At 36.8% G+C, this 20181-nt stretch overlaps 1 protein-coding gene across 4 annotated transcripts in view; it reads left to right on the forward strand.

Moving 5' to 3' along the window:
- MNS1 (meiosis specific nuclear structural 1) overlaps positions 1 to 20181 on the forward strand; it is an 84072-nt gene that overhangs the window by 8082 nt on the left and 55809 nt on the right. The window lies entirely within an intron of this gene.

Below are 20181 nucleotides of genomic sequence, written 5' to 3' on the forward strand. Positions count from 1 at the left end.
GGTTGAGAGTCACTTGGACAATTTCTGGGACAAAGAAAGGGGCAGATAGATTTGGTTGAACTGCTAATTCTTTTAATATATACAGTTAAGTAAATAAAATAGCAACAAAGAAGTTTCCATGCAGAGTTGAAACCAATGAGATAGGTTCCCTCTTTAAAGTTAGATTCAACTGTGGGAACTGGATTAGATAATTTATTGGTAGCAAAGGTAATATTAAATGTTAAGTTAGGAGTGGCCATTGCTGTCATTGCAAGTCCAGGAATAGCCATTTCTGTCCATCACAAAAGATATAAGTCAGTCAAGGAATTGTATTTTCCTATACCGAAAAGCCTTCCCTAGCTGAAAAGAACAAGATGTAGACTCACCAAACTCAACAACCTGCTTTTCTCACAAGAAAGCATAAAACTTAAGAACAGAATTTTAAATTTTGATCTGGTAGCCGACTTAGGCTCTGCTCCACTAAGGTATTATTAACTGGGTAGGAAAAACAGGTCTCTGTAAAACCTAAAACGTTTCTAGCACACGTATTCCTTAATCTAGGTATCTTATTTGGAAATTTTAAACTTCTATGTTAGAATGCCTGTGGATTTTTATGTTTAAGAGAAGTGTTTCTTCCTATCATGTTGTCTTTTCTAGTTGAATTTGCTCCGTCTTTATTCACTCAACAAATAGTTATTGAAGGGCCACTATGAACCAGTTAGGTAGTAGGTGGGTGTTCTGAGTGGAGGTAAAAGGAAGAGGATAAAAACAGTTAACAGGCAAATGTCTTTGAAAATTCTATTGAAAATGTGTGTTATTTTTATACTTTACATTCATGTGTCTGAATGAACTCATCTCTATGCTTCCTTAGAGTTGGGACCACATCTCCATAGTATTTTGGTAAAATTTCTGTTATCTCTGACAAGCATCCACTTGACACATTTGCTAAGGGATGCTAAAAGATTGTTGTAGTCAGTAGCGGGAGACAGTGACTCTAAGGGCAACGTGATTACCAGTAATATAGTTTCTCTGATTGGAAGAAAGTTAGCTACAGGTATAAATGCAACCTGAATAAATGATACAATTTGTGGATCTGTTTCTAGACATCAAACTTTAAGAAAGTTTGAGGAGTTAAGTTTTATTTATTTAAAACCAAACACAAGAAAATCAAGCTGCAATAATCAGAAAAAGAAAAAATGGAATAGAGAGAAAAGGGAACTTAAAATGAAAACCATAGTTTCTCTCTGAAATTATAACAGTGTTGGTAAAGGCTTTGGTATCTTGCCCGCTACAGGTGAGAATAATTTCTAAAATATAAAGTCAAGTTTTCACTGAAGGCATCCGGAAAGATTAGCATCCAGTAGAATTGAAAGGAATCAGGTTTAGTTTTTTATTTATTTATACTGCATTCTTCTATTGCTTCTTCCATCCTACTTCCTTTCATTTAAGGGAATCTCAAATAATTTGTTTTGGCTTTTCTGTGAAGACTGTGAGAGGGGAATGCAGGGCTCTACCCATAACCTCCTGAATCAGACCATCTGGAGAGTGTGATTCATTCACCTGCACACTTTTTTTGGTAGTAAAATAAACATAACATGAAATTTACCATCTTAACCATTTTTTAGTGTACAGTCCATTGGCATAAGTATATTCACATTGTTATGCAACCATCACCACCATCCATCTCCCAAACTCTTTTCTTGCAAAACTGAAAAGTCTGTGCCCATTAAACAATAACTCTCTGCTCTTGTCTCTTCCCCCAGGCCCTGGCAACCACCATTCTACTTTCTGGCTTTATGACTTTGACTATTCTAAGTATCTCATGCAAGTGGAATCAGACAGTATTTGTCCTTTTGTGAGTGGCTTATTTCACTTAGCACAATGTCTTCAATGTTCATCCAGGTTGTAGCATGTGTCAGAGTTTCATTTCTTTTTAAAGGTGAATAATATTCCCTCGAATGTATATGTCACATTTTGTTTATCCATTCATCCATCTGTGGACACTTGGGCTGCTTTCACCTTTTGGCTATTGTGAATAATGCTGCTATGAATTTGGGTGTACAAATATCTCTTCAAGACCTGCTTTCAGTTACTTTGGGTATATGCCTAAAAGTAGGATGGCTGGATTGTATGCTAATTCTATTTTAATTTTTTTAAGGAAGAACCAAACTGTTTTCCATGGCAGCTACACCATTTTATATTCCCACCAACACAAGAGTTCTGATTTCTCCACATCCTTGCCAACAATTGTTGTTTCCTTGTTTTTTTTTTTAATAGTAGTTATCCTACTAGGTGTGAGATGATATCACACTGTGGTTTTGATTTGCATTTCCCTAATGATTAGTAACGCTGAGCATCTTTTCATGTGCTTGTTGGCCATTTGTATCTCCTTGAAGTGTCTATTCAACTCCTTTGCCCATTTTCAAAATTGGTTGGGTTTTTGTTGTTGTTGACTTGTATGAGTTCTTTATATATTCTGGATATTGACCCCTTATCAGATATATGATTTGTAAATATTTTATCCCATTCGCTGGATTGACTTTTCACTCTGTTGATTGTGTCTTTTGATGCACAGAAGATTTTTATTTTTACGTAGTCCAATTTATCTATTTTTTCTTTTGTTACCTGGGCCTTTGTTGTCATGTCCAAGAAAACACTGTCAAATCTAATGTCATGAACTTTTTACCCTATGTTTTCTTCCATGAATTTTACAGTTTTAGCTCTTAGGTTTAGGTCTTTGATTCATTTTGGATTAATTTTTGTGTATGGTATAAGGGAAGGGTCCAATTGATAAAACTGAATTCCCATTCAGGATTAAAACTCTTCACAAACAAGGGAATAAAACACCTACAGTGTGAAAAGCAGTTTCCAATGTGTAACTTTTATATTACAGCATATACAGTATAATTTCTGTTAAAAATCTATAAGTATATATGTGCACAGTTCACTAAAGTGTTAATAGTCATAATCTCTGGGTAAAGAAACATAGTGTTCTGTTCTTATATTTAGTTATCTATATTCTTGCTTTCTAACAATGTACATATAATGCTTTTGCAATAATAAAGCAAAAAACAAACAAAATCTGCAGCAAACATCATACTTAGAGGTGAGATGTCAAACATATGTTAAGGTTGCCCCTATTAGTTCTTCTATTTGTCATTTTATTGTAGGTTCTAGCCAGTTCAATAAGGAAGGGAAAATTTTTAGTGGTATAAGGAGAGGAAAGAAAAGCAAAAAAAGTTTATAAACATGGAAACTCAAGAGATAACAGAAATGATTATAATTTTAAATGGAATTCAGAAAGACTAGTGGATGTAAAGTCAATATGCAGAAACAATTTGCATTCTTATATAACAGCAATAAGCAGAAAATTAATTTTGTAAAAGATACAGTGCTGGATGTCTATTTGTCCCTCCGTATTTACTCTCTACTCTTGTCCATGCTTGGTAATGCCTTATTGACTAGTGATAAGAGGCTCCCTTGTTCTTTGGCTTCTCATTAGTTTAAGCAGCGGGAGATCAAGGAAGGGTGAAAGAGGATGGGGATTATATTGCCTCACCTCTCTTCCTGTGAGGTTGTTCCTGGCTGGCTGTATCCCTTGACCAAAGCTCCCAGCTCCCATCAAAGTAGCAGTTTTTTACTTTGGGTTCTGGAAAATTGCCTCTTCCCCTTGCCTTTAGGGTTAGGAGTGGTAACGGTTCCCCTCAGTACTGTACAATTTCCGGTTTCCTTAAACCCTGCTTACATCTTTGTAAATGACGCAGATGAGCTGCTCTTTCCTACTTGGACCTTAAATGATATAGATATTATTTGTGACAGCAGCAAAGAATTTAAAGTAACTAGGAATAAACCTAACAAAAAGAGGCACAAGATCTTTATAGAGAAAATTACAAAACTTAATTAAAAAATTTTTAAAAAGGCATTCTAGAGATGTACCGTGTACATGGATGGGAGGACATACTACCATAAAGACACAGGGTTTTCTCCAAATTGGTCCACAGATTCAGTGAAATTCCAATCAGTTTTTTTTTTTCATGGAACTTGGCAAGGGAAATTTAAGTTTATATATATGAACTGAGGGCAGAGAATAGCCAAGGAAGTTTGAAGAACAGCAAATCTGGTCAAATATTATTATAATTTTACATAATAATAGTATTATATAAAAGTATTATAGGAAACACATAGTAATTAAATAACCATGAAATTGGTGCACTGTAAATTATTAGGGAAAGATAATGATGCTGGGACAATGGTTATCCATATGGACAAAAGAATAATAAAATTGTATACTTATATCACATTATATAAAAGATATGTAAATTCTAGGTGAATTATAGATGGATCATGAAAAGCTTTATGAACTCACATTATTAAAGGATTGTTTAAATAAGGCAACCCCCCCATAAGACATAAAGGAAACAATTGATAGATTTGACTACATTGGACTTAAAATTTGTGTGCATTTAAAAGGGATCTTAGAGAAAGTAAAAATATAAGCCAGAGCTTGGAGAAAACAAAGTAGATGTATGGGTACTACCATGTAATTTCACAAGCACAATGTGGAATTAAAAGCTATTTGCAGAAGTATGGCTCAGTTTTACCATTAAAGCATGCAAAATAATATCACATTTTTTTCAGAGATTGAATTGATTCATGGTATTAAAAGTATAAAGACATGCATGAGAATGATAAATGCTATTAAATACAGAATAGTGTTATCTCTAGAAGGACAAAATGAGACAGGGTGATATTTACAAGTGCACAAAACAGCTTCCATAGTTTTTCTTACGTTGTATGAAAACATGGGTGTCATATTATTCTCCATATCTTTCTGTAATCAGAAATATTACCAATGAAAGTGGACATGATATAAAAGTAGAAACTAGATACCAGCAATCAAAGTTCAAGAAACTAAAAGTTGTGGGATTTAAGTTTTAAAATCTAAACTAGATATGACTGTAATATTTAAGGAAAAAGTAGGAAAATAAAGCATTGTTTAAATGAATAGATGTTAAAAGGAGGATAACATAAAATATTTCCTTATTAACGGGAAATCGAAACTGTGGGGGTTTTTTTGTTTATTTTTTTGCTAGAAAATTTACCAACGTCTTTTCTACTAGTAATTCAATGTTGACCCAAGGTAAAGGCTATTTATGGAAACTCAGAAGCCAAAGAAGAATAAGAAAAACATAATGGAATTAGATGAAGTAGGTGTGGACAGAACTAAAATCCCTGATCAGATGTCCTTGAGCACTTGGTAAAGAATTTCACAAAACCACTGTCTATCACTTTATAAAACTCTGGTAGAGTTTCTGCTGAGGTTCTGAATGCAAAAAAAAAAAAAAAAAAAATGTCAGCACAAAGACTTTTTCTTTTAATGGAAAAGAACGGCCTTAGTATTAAGTCTGTCAAGTCAAATTCCTTGCCCAGGAAGCTATTGAACCTGTTTTGAAAGGATTAATTTGCAAATCTTAAAAAATAGTGTTGGACTTAAAATCAACATGAATTGGTAAAGATTAGAATCTGTCAGTTGAATCTAATTGTCTTCTGTGATGGGTCTGTTAAAGGGCAGCGACAGTGTAATTAATTGCTTGAGGCTGAGAAACCCAATTAATCTTTAAGCTGACTTTTATTTCATATAATGTTAGTGCTAGAAGAGGCCTCAAGGATCATCTAGACTACTCTGTTCATTTTATAGACGAGGAAACACACATCAGGGAGGTTAAATGATTTGTTCAAGGTCAAAGATACTGTCTGTCCTTGCCACTGAGTCCTGTAACTAGGTTCATATTGCATCCTTAAAGCTTTTATGAGTTTCTTTGCATCTGATCATGAAATATTATTTGAACATGGGTTTTTCTGGGAGTTCGTCTCATGAATGTCTCCTTGGAAGGATTTCCAAGCCTCCGTTTTTAAAATTTGAAGCCTGCTCCATAATGTTTATGCAGCAAAGGGGGAGTGGGGAGGGGCCGTGTCCTGGTCTACACACTCCTGGAGACAGGAGCAGCGCTGTGTGGACTTGTGGAAAAACAGGGGTCCCAATTTGACGGTGTGAATGACACCTAATCCTGATGGTAACTTGCAAGCCATGCCATCCCTTAAGGATTCTATGGGCCTGATTGTAAGATGTAAGTAGAAAAAGCTGGTATGCAGAGTATTTTTTGAGAAGTTATCAGTCTGGTAGCTATGATAACAAAGATGACATATGAGAAGATTAGCGGAAATGAGACAGCTACTGTAATTGCGGGAAGCATGGAGGCATGCCCTTTGTCAGTGTGGCAGCCAGGAGGTGTTCTGCTCAAATCTCCCTTTAAGAGAACCTGTTGCAAGGGTAATGGGTGTCCAAGAACCTCCAGTTGCTGTGCATTTGGATCTCAGCAGCATTCATGCTGAGCCGTCGCTCTCCCGAAGCTGCTCCCAGCCAATGCCTGAGCATAGTTGGGTGTTTTGGGCCCAACATGGGACACCTCTAATGCAGAGTCTTTGCTTGGGGACTCCCCATTGGCCTGGCAGAGACTTTCTCAGTTGTGCTGCAGTTTGAGGCTCCTCCTTTTTTGTTTCCTCTCTCCTTTTACAGGTGCAGATCTGTAGCAGTTCTGAAGGCTCTCCCTGCTTACCTCTGCTTCCCCTCCTCTTTCATCCTTTATAGACCCTTCCCAAAATAAATGTCTTGACAGACCAATTCTGTCTTGGCATCTGCGTCTCAGAAGACCTTAGCTGATGCAGAGTATAACAATTGCCTTGGTTGATGCCAAGGAGGGATAAAAAAAAATAACTTGAAAAAGAATTAGGATCCTACTCTGCTGGTGAGGGCTGCATAGTAATTGTTTCTGTTTGGTTCTTGTCGTTCCCATTATTATAATTCCTTAACTGTGCTCCTTCATGAAAAAATTCCATGTTTCATAGATTCTAAGCTATACTTTTTTTTTTTTCCATTTTAACCTTACTGAAATTGGGATAGGTCTTAAAATTGATGATGTGTGGCAGAGTTTTTTTCTTCTTTACTGATGAATAAAATAACAGTGCATCCTACCACTGATGTATTGTAGATTCAGTAAAATACATTAGCTTAATTCAGGTCTCCAGATGCTAGGTACTATAATGGATTTTAAAGAACTAAGGGGCTGGATTAGCCTTAGTGGGCTGTAGTTTTGCTATTTCTTAGGTATATCTATGAGGAAAGGAAAACCCTAAGGAACAGGATTGTATTATAGAGAGATGTACAGCAGATAACTGTCACCATGGGTATATTAATATAGAAAAGACTAGAGATCCAGTGAAATATTTAGTAATCATAGAAAGCAAGGAAATATGTTCTTTCACTTCTGGCTCTATTCATTCCTTTATTCTTCCTTTTTTGGCTACTTTTATGACTGATACTTCCTTGCAGGCCATAGTCACCTTGTTTTCCTGGTTATTCTGTCATTCTCCCCATAGTATCTTGTATACCGAAACCTATGATAATAAAGGTTTTCCCCATGTGTTGAACCCCATGTTGGTATGTGGGCAAGAAGCACTGCATGGAAGACCAAGCAAATTTAGTACGCTTGCTAACCGTCTCCAGGGAGATGGGTTAGATGGAATGATCTGTTGCCTGGAATCCCATAAATGTATCTGCTTATCTAAAATTGGAATCCTTGGCACTGACTGTTTCTAAAATTAGGATTGAAACCATTGTTTCCCTTCTCTCCAGGCACAGCCTTTATGCCTGGATAAGTTTCCCCTAGCACTCCCCATTTCCAAAATGGGGAAGTCTCTGCCTCTGAAGAAACATAATTGTTATTCCTTATCTGGACACAAATCAAAGAGTACTGGATACTCAGTAAATAGTTACTATTCTTGTTCTATAAATCCTATGCAGAACATAAACTGTGTAATGTATATACCATTAGTATATGACATATTTTATTATGTATAAATTAAAAGTGTGTTATGTAATCTATGATCTATTGTTAACATATGCATTTTATTATAGACATTAATTATAATGCATATTTTAACAAAACTGAAGATTAGGTTTGCATAGGAAAGAATAAATGAGGATCATCTTGATATACTAATCCATAATGGTTAAAAGGACTGGTATAGTTTGTGGAAAACATTCTGTAAAATGAGAAATTTGCTATAATTCAGAAGTGAAGAGCATCTCCCTAAGATTGGGAAAGAGAGGCAATGTGATCTAAGTCAGTAGTTTTTAAACTTTTTTGAGCTTGACCCATAGTGAGAAACACATTTTATGTCATGATCCAATATATACATGCATTCTTTCTTTCAATAACTGAAGTTTCACAAAACAATACCCATCTTACTAGATTTGATGCCCTCTAATGTTTTTCAGGCTATTCTATTTCTATTTAAATACTGTTCGTGATCCACAGTTTGAAAAATTCTGAACTCATGAAAAGAGCATGAGCTGGGGAGACAGACTTGGTACAAAACTCTGTCCCACTATTGGCCCTGTCTGTGAACTTGGCAAGTTGTTTCTTCTGAATCTTGTTTTCTGCATTTGTAAAACGAACTGGGTTGTTCTGATGATTATAGACAATTATATACGAAGTGACTGGCATGTAGTAGGTGCTCAATAGATGATAAGGTACCAGGATAATACTTTCTAATATTAACTGTTTTCCACTACATTTCCGTATACACGTTGCCATCTATTACCTCAGGGTAAGCTTGTTACAGAATTTCTGGACCATTCTTTTCTGTTAGCTCTATCACTTGATGGATACAGCTTCTCTCTTTCTCTCTTTCCCCCTCACACTCCCTAATCCTCCCTCCCCTCCAGCAATGGACGTAGCAGGGCTGGGTCTGAGGACAGAACAATGGAAACAGCCTTGTACCAGTACTTCTCTGCCTGGCTCCAAGTTCCCGCAGCCAGCTTGGGTCCTTTGACTCCCTCCCCAGGGGGCTGCCTTCTTCATCTGCCATTCCTCCTGGAGGGTTATTGTGTCCCTGTTCCTCTCCTAGGACCTTAGAGTTACTCCTCAGGTTCTGAGTGCCCAGTCATTCTCCTTTCCTGTGAGGGTGCTTAGGCTCCCCACAAATCACCTCTCCCTGGCCTGCCCTCCAGCCCTCCAGACACACCCACATTTCTCTAGGTACATAGCTGATGTGCTATCATTTACTTTAATCATTCCTTTATCATTGCATATTTCAATCACCCCTCATTTTTTGCTAAATTAGAAAATTTTACAATGAATATAATAAATGCATTTAGTGGTTTGTAAGTTGGAGTCTTGTTAATTTTTAATTAGAAAAAATTGCCATAAATGTACCAAATTTGATCAAATTAGGCACTTTTTCTAAAGCTAAGAAATGAAAAAAATACCTTTATAAAGGTAGTTTACATATATATTAATATGTATACTTCTAAAAATCACTGAGAGCTTTATAATTCAGAAGCGGATGCCTCTGCTCGTCACAATGAATTAAGTGTGGTCATCTTTGCTTCACCACTAACCAAATTACAGTCTCTGTGCACTGTAACACTGGACAAATCCCTAAGCAACTGTTATTTCATATCACAAGTTCCATACCCTGTTTATATATACATGATTTTTTATATATTCCAATCCCCTATTTTACTACTAATTTACATCACTTTCATTCAATTCTGTCTCTATACCTGTTTGTCTCTACTTTTTCTCCTATGCTTAGAATTTGACATTCAAGGCACAAAAAAAGGACATTTGAGGCAATTATCTGGATGAAGGTAATTTTTTCCCAATTATATGGTATTTTAAACAAAAGTGGCTTTTTACAAAATTACCCAGATAAAATTGTGTTCGTATCTACAACGAATAAGCCTTCTTTCTGTGTAGTGTTCCCCAGCCCTGGAAATGAGTATATAGCAATTCTGCAGTTATTTTCCAGTTTTACTTTAGAATTTACAAAGTCAGCAACTTCCTGGTCACTGTAGACTTGGTGGGTGAGGGTGCCAGAGCAAGAGTGAAAGTGGGAGAGCAGGAGAGGAAGAGACCCACTACTCTAGGTTTAAATGGGGCAACAAATAAGCCATTTAATAGTGCCCTTCCCCCCACCCCAAACAATTATGTGACACTTGATCCCATCCTCACATAGTCAATGTGATTCCCAGCTTATGGTGGCTAAAATATCTAGAAACAGATTTCATTGTCTTAACAGAACAACCAGATTCAACACATGGAAGCTGGCCTATTCTGAATCAACCAGAACGTAGTCATTTCCTAACTGCATATAATAGAGAGAAAAAGTACAAAAGGAAGTTATATACGATGAAACCATTAAATGCAGATTTGCCACAAGGCAAGTTGGTAATGCTTGAACATTATGAAGTGCAAAAACTGCACACATTATATTTTAAACAGTCCGTCTATTTAACAAACTATGTACGCTCTTCAGCTAAATAAGATGAATTGAGATTCAAGAGGCAGCACCGTACTGGCAAATCTCATCCTAAAGGCATCCATTAATATAAATCAACAGTAGCAATTTGGTTTGATCATTTATTTGCAAGAATCATTAAGGTTTATTAGCATAATTATTCCCTGTGGGATTTCATGTCAAGGAAATGAAAAATGGCATTATCAATATTTAAAAGATAAGTGTGTAATGTTCAGAGTACTTAAACAGTCATCTGCAGGTGGTGTCCAGCTGCAGCAAATTAGATTAGATTTGGGCATTTTTCTGAACAAAAGAAAAATTGTTTTGTTCTAATTGCTTCATTTTATAAAGCAATACGATTTTGTAAATAATTTCTCCTGCATAGTTAGAACTTACAGTGTGTACCTATTAACATGCCTTATTTCATATCAGCACCTCCGATATGTTCCACCCTTTTATGTTGTAACTATTGGGGAACATTAATCAGTATAATCCATCATTTATTATCAGGGAAAGCTTTTTCCCTTCAGTAATCTAGACCTTTAGTCTAGACCTGTGAGTGAAAAGCTATATCCCAAGGGGAAATGAACCAGATTTCCCCTTAATTCTGGGAGGGCATAAATCCGTCCTTAACAATGAAATATCGTTTATAATAGTAATAATTTATCATGAGACATCTTTAAATGTGATAATTTTTAAATATATTTTTTTAATTTATTTATTTTATTTTTTTATTTTTGGCTGTGTTGGGTCTTCGTTGCTGCACGCGGGCTTTCTCTAGTTGCGGCGAGCGGGGGCTACTCTTCGTTGTGGTGTACGGGCTTCTTATTGCAGTGGCTTCTCTTGTTGCGGAGCATGAGCTCTAGGCATGTGGGCTTATAATTGTTTTTTAAAAAGCCATACAATGGAATATTATTCAGTGATAAAAATAAATGCTCTATCAAGCCATGAAAAGACACGGAGGAACCTTAAATCCATATTACTAAGTGAAAGAAGTCAGTCTGAAAAGGCTACATACTGTATGATTCCAACTATATGACATTCCGGAAAAGGCAAACTATAGAGACAGTAGAAAGATTAGTAGTTTCCAGAGGTTTGGGTGGAAGGAGGGAAGGATAAATAGGTGGACCACAGGGCATTTTAGAGCAGTGAAACTATTCTGCATGATATTGTAATGGTGGATACATGACATAATGCACTTGTCAAAATCCATGTAGACCTGCACAAAACAGTGAACTCTGATGTAAACTATGGACTATAATGAATAATGTATCAATATTGGCTCGTCAGCTGTAACAAATGTATGGTGCTAATCACAGTGGAAATTGTGTGGGTGTGAATGGAAGAGGGCACATATGGGAACTCTCTGTATTCTATCAATTTTTCCATAAACCTAAAACTGATCTAAAAAGCAAAGACTATTAATTAAAAAAAAATTTAGGCTAATTTTCTTCAGATAAAATCAGTTAATCATTGCAATTGATTAAATTTGTCTTTGTTTTAGATGAACAGTCAGGCCAAAAATCTTTTTCTCTGGCAGACCCCCTATTAAATAGCATAAATTATTGTAGAATCTTTCTACAATACCCATGTGTGGACTAGACACAAGGAGCTACAACTAAAATTTCCTTTAGAGTCAAAGATCCTCAGTTAGAGAAGCAAAATAAATGAGAAGCATACATGTTTGCTAAAATACTTTGCAATGCTGCATGACATTTCACTATTAGGAATTAACAAATTCTAGGCTACTGAACCTGTTATATCCTGAACTGATCCTCATCTCTTACCCTCACTTCAAGGAGCCTAACACTTTGAGAAGATGGTTATGTCAAGAAATTTGCAGTAGGCTTCATCTCAAGTCAATTTATATACAACACCAAGAGGGTAACCTTCCTCTGTTCCTCTTAGACAGTGTTGCCAATGAGTAGAGCAGTAGAGGTAACGCTGATATGCAATCATGTGACCAGTGACTCAAGGAGAGAGGGGAGCAAAAGGTTTGCAGCTCCCAAAAACTCTTTCAAGGCTCAACGGAAGCTTTTTACTCGTGCTGTGTATTCTTTCTCTCATGGTCTCAGTGTTTGCCACATACAGTGGTCCTTGGGTATCTGCGGGGAACTGGTTCCGGGACCTGCCCTGGATACCAAAATCCACAGATGCTCAAGTCCCATATACAGCCCACGGTGCCCATGGTTCTGCATCTGCAGATTCAACCAACCAGTGATCCTGTAGTACTGTATGTATCTATTGAAAAAAATCCCTGTATATGTAGACCTTTGCAGTTCAAACCCATGTTGTTCAAGGGTCAACGGTATATACCATTTAACCACAATTTCCTTCAAGGTGACTGTTGCATGTTTTAACTTGATTATGTATGGCTCGATTTTTAATCACTGTTTCTTCATTAGTACACTTTGTTCTTATTATAATGTCATTACCTTAAGGTAGAGGTCCCTTTGCTAGGGCAACCGGGAGTACAGTGTGAATACTCTATAACTGAGAACTTGAATTGTACTTGGTCAAGAATCCTATTGGTTTTATTCAGCTCCCCCTCACTATTGTGTTTAAAAGTGTGGCAACCATTCCACAAATCCTTCTTTTTGTCTCTCATAACTTCTGATGACCTACATGGCTTCCCCTTAGTTTATTTGTACTAACTGAATGCAGTGCTTCCCCCACCACCACATAATAGATTCCCTACCTGAATTACCCTTCTAATCATCCTAACACTCAAATTAGTACATTCTAAATATAATGTTAATCCTTCAATGGATATTTATTGAGCTATGCTATGTTCAGGGCTCTGTGCTAACCACATTTTGGTAAATTTAGACAATTAGTACTGCATTTAAACTACTGCTGTGTGTGATGTTATGAAATATTAATTGCATGTTTTAAGAAGAAAATAGTATTGATATATTTAACTGCCTGATGAAACAGATAATCTATATATCGATGAGTGACATACTTTGTGTATTTGATTAATGAGTAGTCTCAAAGTTACAAATATTTCCTTGCAAAAACTAATATCCTATTGTGATTTAGAAGTCCATTGTACATGATAGAGCTTACCTTCATCAAGTAACTAAACATTTAAAGATCAGATTTGTACCCTGTTAATGTTTCAAAGACATTTCTATTTATTGATGTGTGAGCATTTCAGATAAATAATGTTGACTTGAGTCTATGTTTGCAACCAAAGAATTTGTCATTTGGATGCCAAGCAATTAATTAGATTGTGTTAGGTGGATAAGGAAATGAAGAAATCATAATGTATCTAGACTTTAGAGAAGTCTTTTTGGAGAATTCCCTCATTATATTCTTACAGAAGGGTATAGAAATATTGGCAGTATATTAGTAAAATTAGTGCATTGGTAAATTGTTGAATGATTGTACTCAGAGTTTGCTGATCTAGGTCCACCTGGACAGATACTCTAGTAGTGCGTATCAGGGCTCTGCGTTCTCCCAGTCTTACTCAGCATTTTTATCTATGAAGTATTTGAAAATATGAAAGGCATTTTTATCCAATTTGTAAATGATGTCAACTGAAAAAGCACAATGTAAGACCTATGAGTTAAGTTTTATTTGGGGCAAAATGAGGGCTATAGCCTGGGAGACAGCATCCCAAATAGCTCTGAGGAACTTCTCTGAAGAGGTAGGGGGGAAGGTCAGTATTATAGGTGATTTTAGTGGAGGTGGATACATGCAGTCAAGTTTACTTTTTTTTTGTAAAAAGTAAACTTGACTGCTAGGCTCATGAAGGTTGCTGCTAGTCATGAGGAGCAGATGTCTCTGTGAATGATTTTAGTGTCTTACTGCATATGAGAAGATGCAAGTATTTGGGCTCATAAAATCTTCTCCTGAAAGTTTCTAACTATCTGAAGGCCTGTTCTGCTAGTTGTTCCCAGAGCACAGAGTGCCTCATTCCTGATCTCCACCCTGAACTCCTTTCAGGGTGTATTGAAGGTCAGTTACTGCAGTGGCTAGTGACTTAATCCTTGTAAAGGCAGATGGCAAGTGCCAATTTTTAGATAGCAATGACATGACTCTGGGTTATCGAATTACTAGACAAACATGTTGCATGGATATTTTGGAGAACAAAACCAAGAATTAAAAATTGTAGTCAAGACTGAGATCACAGGGATTAAAGGAAGGAAACTGGGTAGTAGCTTCTAGAAAATAAAGAAGGGAGAGAGGAAAATGTGAGAAAGGAAATTAGAGGTTTTCCACTCTAACTACTAATAATCTTTAAAATCAAACACTGATTTTGATTTAAAAAGGCAATTAATGCTGCAAAAAGTTTTGTTTTTCTTAATCATTTTCACCCATGAAATTAAACAGAGATAGTGGTTGTATCAGTTAGGAATTGCATTTGGATAACTGTAATAGAATCCCGGGTGGAGAAGAGGACACAGAGGCTTAGACAAATTAGTTTACTTTTCTGTCAGATAGCATGAGGTCATGAGTTAGGTAGCCCAGGGCTGGTGTGGTAGCTCTGTGGTCATAAAGAAGCAAGGCTCCTTCTCTTTTTCTGCTCTGCCATCCAGAGCATGTGTTATCTCATTGGCAAGACAGCTGGTGGACTTTGTCATCACATACTCTTATTAAGGACAGAAACCCACACATACAAAGGCCCTCTGACAAGAAAAAGCGCAGAGAAGTCCATTTTTGGCCAAAGTTTGAAGAAGAAACCTGAAGGGCTAGATATATAAGCCTTTACAGGTCAGGTTGATGGTTTTAGGCTTTCTTTAAAGGCCAAAAGAAAACAGTGAATTCTTATCATTAAGGAAAGTTTTTCCAATATGAGACACCAGAGACCTAGTGTGCCAAGACCTGTCTAAAATGCTGAGACTGGACCAGGATAACAGAGAACCCCCTTCCTCCCACCTCCTGGCTAGTAAACAGGAGCAACAAAGAAGAGCAATCTGCTCGGGAGGAGACGAGTATGGAGAGAACCTCTGACATGCAGGAATACAGGGAAGGCCTAAAGGTAAGGGTGAGTCAGGAATGTTGAGAGAAGCAATCTGGAAGACCAACCCCCAACATAAGCACAAGATAACACGGGAAAAATTTGAAGACAGTGGTGCACTGAAGATAACCGAAGCAACACAAAGTTCAAATCCAGCTCAGCTTCTGACTATACAGAGTCAACCTCCTACATTCACTGTAGGAGAATAGGTGTGCTATTGCCAGGCATAGATATGACTTATCTTGGTCTCTGCTGTCTTACACATGATGTCTGGCATTCAATCAAAAAGTATGAGACACACACACAAAACCAAGAGAAAACACTGTAAAAAGTGTACAAAGGTGAAGCAGTCAACAGAACAAAACTCATATGACCCAGATGGTGAAACTATCAGAAAAATTTAAATACTATAATTAATATACTCAAGTCTCTAATGGAAAAGACAGACAATATATGTGAAAAGATGGGTATTTTTAGCTGAGAAGGTAGAAAGTATAAGAAAGAGATAATGGAAATATTAGATAAAAACAAAATAGTAATGAACATGAAGAATGCCTTTGACAGGCTCATCAGAAGACTTGACATAGCTGAGGAAAGAGTCAGAAAATTTGAAGATATGGCAATAAAAACTACCTAAAGTGAAACACAAAGATAGAAAGATTGGAGGAGGAAAAAGCAGAGCATTTGAGAACTTCATGACACTATCAAATCACCCAATATATGTGGAAACCTATGTATTGTGGATTTATATATGTAAATAAAATGTATGATAACAATAGCACAAAAGATGGGATGCAGGAATTGAAATTAAACTGTTGTAAACTGTATACACACACACACACATATACATATATATAGTAAATCTTAGGGCAATCACTAAAAAATAAAGAGGTATAAATAATAAGCTGATAATGAAAATAAAATGGAACTACAAAAATTAATCAAAAAGAAGCAAGAAAAAGAAGAGAAAATGAATCAATAACAGATGCAACAAATATTTTAAAATTTGCAAAATTGTAGATATCAATCCATGCATAATATCCATAATGATATGTAGATATAAATGGCATAAACACACCAATTAAAGGATGGTGATTGTCAGATTGAATAAAAAAGCAACACCCAACTATACACTATCTACAGGAAAGCCATTTTAAATATAAAGACACATTAAAAGTAAAAGCAAGGAGAAAGACATATTATGTAAACACTAAATAAAATCTGGACTGCCTACATTAATATCAAAAAGACTTCAGAACAAACACTATCACCAGGGAAAAAGAGAGTCATTTCAGAATGTTAATGTCAAAATACTTTTAGGACATAATAATCTTAAAGGTGTATACCTCTAACAATAGAACTTTAAAACACATGCAGCAAAAAAAGAGCTGAAAAGAGAAATAAGCAAATCCACAGTTATTCTTGATGACCTCAACACTCCTCTCAGTAATTAATAAAGCAAATCGATAGAAATACAGTAACAATATAGAATACCTGAACAGCATTCTCAATCAACTTGACCTTATTGAACATCTCACCCAAAACATCAGAATACACATTCTTTTCAAGGACACATGAAACATTCACCAGAACAGACAGTATTCTGAACAATAAAACAAACCTCAATTTAAAAGATTTGAAATCATACAGAGTGTGTTCTCTGACCATAATGGAATTAAACTAGAAATCAATAACAAAAAGACACCTGGACAATCTGAAATGTTTGGAAAGTTAACAAAACGCCTCTAAATAATTCATGGGTCAAAGACGAAGTCTCTGAATATTCTGAATTGAACAAATGAGAATGCAGAACATATCATAATCTGTGGGAGGCAGCTAAAGCAGGGCTCAGAGGGAAATATAAGTTATACATTTATATTTGAAAAGAAGAATGGCGTTAAAGATTTAAGCTTTCACCTTATGAAACTATAAAAAGAAGAGCAAATTAAACCCAAAGCAAACACAGGAGAAAATATGATGGTAAGAGCAGAAGACAATGGACTTGTAAATAAAAAAAACAATAGAAAAAAAATTAATAAAACCAAAAGTTTGCTCTTTGAAAACATAAATAAAATTAATAAAACTCTAACTGATGAAGAACAATATTTCTTCAAAGTTATTTCTGGTAGGGCTTTCTCTTGTGTGCATAACAGTAATATAATTTCAATCATTTGTTCATTTAACAAATATTTATTTATCACTTACTAAATTCCAAGCACTATTTTAAATGCTTGGGATACATTAGTGTTCAAAACAACAACAACAGGGCTTCCCTGGTGGCGCAGTGGTTGAGAGTCTGCCTGCCGATGCAGGGGACATGGGTTCGTGCCCTGGTCTGGGAAGATCCCACATGCCGCGGAGCGGCTGGGCCCGTGAGCCATGGCCGCTGAGCCTGCGCATCCGGAGCCTGTGCTCCGCAACGGGAGAGGCCACAACAGTGAGAGGCCCGTGTACCGCAAACAAACAAACAACAACAACAACAAAATTTCTGCTGACAGCCCAGTCAACAAGGTGTAATTAGAGGCTACTTTAAGAGAAGCTATACATAAGCCATGATTTTCGGAGACTTCTTTTGGAAGTTGCTAGACTAACAGGGGATTAAATGCAAATAATAGTTACATCCTGGTTTCAAAGTGCTTTGTACTGTACACACCCTGTTGTCAATTTTACTTTTGTAGTAACTGGGTTTATAAGACTCCCAAAAGACAGAAACATTGACAATATTCTCCCTATACACACACACGCATACACTTGCACAAGTCCCTTCTGATGTTAGAAAGCAATTTGAGTCTAAGGTGAGGTCTAAAAGCCCATTAGGGTTATCTATTTGCTATTATTCTCTTTGCATTTCAGTTTGGGAGGTTTTTATTGACATATCTTCAAGCTCACTGATTCTCTCTTCAGTGGTGTCCAGTCTTCTGATATCCTATTAAAGGCATTTCTCATTTGTTACAGTGTTTTTGATTTCTAGAATTTCCTTTGGAGATTCTTCCATTTCCATGTCTGTGCTTAAATTACTCTTTTGTTCTTGTATGTGGTCCACATTGTCTGTCAGATGCCTTAGTATATTAATCATAGTTATTTTAAATTCCTGTTTGATTCCACATGTGTGTGAGAGCTGAGTCTAGTTCTGATGCTTACTTTGCTTTTCAGACTGTGCTTTCCCTTGCCTCTTAACAATCTGCCTTTAGCCTTGTAATTTGTTGTTGAAAGGTGGACACGGTATATTGGGTAACGGGAACTGAGGTAAACAGGGCTTTAGTGTGAGGTTTTTTTTTATTATATGGCTAGGAGTTAAGCTGTGTTTAATGTTTGCTGTAGCTGTAGGTTCCAGAGGCTTCAGATTCCTCTGTTTTTGTTTTTATCTCCTGTTGTCTTTGGATTCTCTAAGAATTCCTTGTTAGAGTGTGTTTTGAAGGACTTCCAGCTGTAATCAACTGTTATTACACTGGAGCATTGTTGGTGTGGTGATAAAGTGTGGGAAAGGGGAAGCATTTTATGGTTAAGTCTTTTGGTAGAGCTGTGTCCCTGGGCTGGGACCTTCACGCATATTTCTTAGATCCCCTTTGTCCACTTAGGTGAGACAGAAAGGCTGGAGGCAGAGAAATGTCCTTGCCCCAGCTTGAATAAGGCTCTGGTAAAATCTTTTCCTCTGTAAAGTAGGCCTTTATTGTGGAGAAGGCTCTGGACATATTTCACAATGATTCTTCTTCTCAGCCTCCTGCCACGACCATAGGCGATCTTTTTCGGTTCTTCATTGTGAGAACCTGGTGAGATTCCTGGAGACAAAACCCAGAGAAGTGTGGAGGTCTCCCTAACATGGCAGCCCCCACTAGTTTCACTGATTCTAGTCCATACTCAGTCTCCAGCATCCATCAAAATTACCATTTAATTATTCCTAATTCATGGCTTCAGGGGCTTCTGCTCCATGTAAGGAGGTTTTGACTGTGACTCTCTGGATTTACCTCTCCCCACATTTCAGGGTGATGGGTTGCCCTGTGACCTCAGTTTTATGATGAATGCAAGAAAAGTCATTAGTTTCGAGTTTATCCAGCTTTATCTGGTAGTAAGGGGGGAAGTGATAACTTCCAAGTTTTTTATACTTTGAAGCTGAAACCATAAGTCCTATTTTTAATTAATCTTTAAGCAGACATATTGCTACACAAGATGGACTTCAAATTAGCCTCAACTAAGCCAAGTTCACATGCTAACTACCTTAACAGTTTTTTTTTTTTTAGTTTGGACAAGAGTTCTCTAAATATGTCATCTCTAAAATCAATATATTTGACTAATTTCTCTGACCCATTCCTGTTCTTAAGTTCTTCCATTTAAAATGGACTTCAGTGTGTAACTTGCCAATAAAATAAACCTAACCAAAATCCTGCCATCATCTGTCTGCTCTCTCATTGGTACCTGGGCCTTGTATTACATAGAATAAGATCCATGTGGCCCATATATTTTATTCCCTCAATTTACCAATAGCTTCTTTGGGTCCCCCACAGTGCACAGTTACTCAGCTAGGGAGGCCGTGACCGTGCCTCCCACTGCTGAAACGAATGCCGTCATCAACCCTGCAGAACATGCATTGACGGTGCAGTAAGTACTGTGCACGGAAAGTGACTTTGGCCTCATGTCTTAGACAGGAGTTTGCCGTATTTCTCTGTAAACAGTTTCCACACCTCAACTTGGCTCCCAACTCCACCAAACCGACAGATAGTGGCTTGAGGGAAATCTTGGCTCCTAACAGACTGCAAAGGGCTTGCCTCAGGACACATTTATACTCCCCCACCCCATCTCCTTAAAATTTATGGAAAAACAAAAACAAACAAAAAAACTTACGGAAGTAGCCGCCCTGCCAAGCCTCCCAAGAA

This window comes from Orcinus orca, chromosome 2 (assembly GCF_937001465.1).
Source record: "Orcinus orca chromosome 2, mOrcOrc1.1, whole genome shotgun sequence".
NCBI lineage: Eukaryota > Metazoa > Chordata > Mammalia > Artiodactyla > Delphinidae > Orcinus > Orcinus orca.